The following is a 3,182-nucleotide window of genomic DNA, read 5'->3' as shown; positions in this document are numbered from 1 at the left end:
CTGGAACTACACTACTGGCCATTAAAATTGCTACACCACAAAGATGATGTGCTACAGATGCGAAATTTAACTGACAGGGAGAAGATGCTGTGATATGCAAATGATTAGCTTTTCAGAGCATTCACACAAGTTGGCTCCGGTGGCGACACCTACAACATGCTGACCTGAGGAAAGTTTCAAACCGATTTCTCATACACAAACAACAGTTGACCAGCGTTGCCTGGTGCAACGTTGTTGTGATGCCTCATGTAAGGAGGAGAAATGCGTACCATCACATTTCTGACTTTGATAAAGGTCGAATTGTAGCCTATAGCGATTGTGGTTTATCGTATCCAATGACTGTTAGCAGAATATGGAATCGGTGGGTTCAGGAGGGTAATATGGAACGCTGTGCTGGATCCCAATGGCCTCGTATCACTAGCAGTTGATGACCGGCATCTTATCCGCATGGCTGTAACGTATTGTGCAGCCACATCTCAATCCCTGAGTCAATGGATGTGGATGCGGGGTGCACGAATGGCAAAACTTCATTTTTTCGGATGAATCCATGATGTGTTTACAGCATCATGATAGTCACATCCGTGTTTGGCGACATCGCGGTGAACACACATTGGAAGTGTAGATTAGATTAGATTAGATTAATACTTGTTCCATAGATCATGAATATGACACTTCGTAATGATGTGGAAAAGATGTCTGTACAAGATTTAACATTACACAAAATATTGCATGACACTAATGTTTAAGTTGTTTTTTTCCCCCTCCCTTAATTTATATCTAAAAATTCAGCCAATGAGTAGAAGGAGTTGTCATCTAGAGATTCTTTTAATTTATTTTTAAATGTTGGTTGGCTGTCTTGTCAGGCTTTTGATGCTGTTTGGTAGGTGACCAAAGACTTTTGTGGCAGCATAATTTACCCCTTTCTGTGCCAAAGTCAGATTTAACCCTGCATAGTGAAGATCATCCTTTCTCCTGGTGTTATAGCTATGCACACTGGTATTACTTTTTAACTGGGTTGGATTATTAACAACAAATTTCATAAGTGAATATATATACTGTGAGGTTACTGTGAGGACCCCTAGATCCTTACATAGATGTCTGCAGGATGACCGTGGGTGGGCTCCAGCAATTATTCTGATTACACGTTTTTGAGCAATGAATACTTTTCTACTCAACGATTAATTACCCCAGAATATGATGCCATATGAAAGTAGGTATAGTAAGCTAATTTACTGAGATTCTTATCACCAAAATTTGCAATAACCCTAATAGCATACGTAGCTGAACTACGACATTTCAGCAGACCATCAATGTGTTGCTTCAAGTTTAACCTCTCATCAATGGACACACCTAAAAATTTTGAAAATTCTACCTTAGCTACAGACTTCTGCTCAAAGTCTATATTTATTACTGGAGTTGTGCCATTTACTGTACGGAACTGTATATACTGTGTTTTATCAAAATTTAAAGAGAGTCCGTTTGCTGAGAACCACTTAATAATTTTGTGAAAAAGAACTAACTTTGCATCTTCATCAATGTGGAATGGTAAGTCATTAATGTATATCAAGAACAGTAAAGGACCTAAGACCGAATCCTGTGGGACCCCATACTTGATAGCCCCCCAGTTTGAGGAATCAGCTGTTGTTTTAACATTACATGAACCACTTATTTCATCTTTCTGCGTTCTTCCAGTTAAGTATGAATTAAACCATTTGTGCGCTGCCCCCCCTCAAACCATAATGATTTAGTTTATCTAAAAGAATTCCATGATTTACGCAATCAAAGGCCTTTGAGAGATCACAAAAAATACCAATGGGTGATGTCCAGTTATTCAGAGCATTTAATATTTGATCAGTGAAAGCGTATATAGTATTTTCTGTTGAAAAGCCTTTCTGAAAACCAAACTGACATTTTGTTAGTACTTTATTTTTACAAATATGGGAGGCTACTCTTGGATACATTACTTTCTCAAAAATTTGTGATAGGGCTGTCAGAAGAGAGATTGGGCGGTAGTTGTTGACATCCGACGTATCCCCCTTTTTATGCAATGGTTTTATAGTGGCATATTTCAGTCTATCGGGGAAAACAACCTGCTCCAAAGAGCTATTACATACGTGGCTGAGAATCCTACTTATCTGTGGGGAACAAGCTTTAAGTACCTTGCTGGAAATGCCATCAATTCTGTAAGAGCTTTTACTTTTCAGTGATTATTATTTTACTGATTTCAGAGGGAGAGGTTGGTGGAAATACAGTTGTTTCAAACTGCACAGGTATAGCCTCTTCTATTAGTAGCCTTGCCTCTTCTAGTGAAGATCTAGATCCTATTTTCTCCACAACATTTAAAAAATGATTATTGAAAATATTTTCAATTTCTGATTGTTTGTTAGTACACTTGTCATTCAGTTTTATGGCACTAAAGTCTTCCTGTGCTCTTGGTTGCTCTGTTTCCCTTTCAATAATATTCCAAATTGCTTTAATTGTATTATCAGAGTTACTGATCTCGGACATGATACACATGCTTCTGGACTTTTTAATAACTTTTCTTAGTACCGCACAATAGTTTTTATAATATTGAACAATTTCGGGGTCAGTACTCCCTCTTGCTGTTAGATACAGTCCTCTTTTACGGTTGCAAGATATTCTTATTCCTTTAGTTAGCCAAGGATTTTATATGTTTTCTTGGAATTATGTTTAACTATTTTCTTGGGAAAACAATTTTCAAATACCCTTAAAAATGTGAAATAAGTTATATTTCAAGTTTGCATCGGGTTCCTTATACACTTCATCGCAGTCTACCTGCTGTAGGCTTTCCCTAAAGTTTGCAATATTTATATTGTTAATTGAACGGACTGCTTTGAAATTCTGATTTGGTATACTGCATGGAGCTATGTCATGTACTGTAACTAGCTGTGCACCATGATCTGAAAGACCATTCTCAACAGGATAAGCATTTATGTCCTTAAACTTATCTTGGTCTATAAAAAAGTTATCTATCAATGTCCTTCTGTTCTTTGTTATCTGAGTAGGAAAAGCAATGACGGAGCTCAAATTGAAAGAACTGGTCATTCTTCCTATTACACTCTTTCAGGGAATCAACATTGAAATCCCCACAAATGATAATTTGCTTCTCCCTGTCTGACAGATAGCATAACAAAGCATCCAAATTTTCTAGAAATAGCTGG

This window comes from Schistocerca cancellata, chromosome 8 (genome assembly GCF_023864275.1).
Source record: "Schistocerca cancellata isolate TAMUIC-IGC-003103 chromosome 8, iqSchCanc2.1, whole genome shotgun sequence".
Taxonomy (NCBI): Eukaryota; Metazoa; Arthropoda; class Insecta; order Orthoptera; family Acrididae; genus Schistocerca; species Schistocerca cancellata.
The sequence above is the reverse complement of the archived record's forward strand: the minus strand, read 5'-3'. Positions refer to the sequence as shown.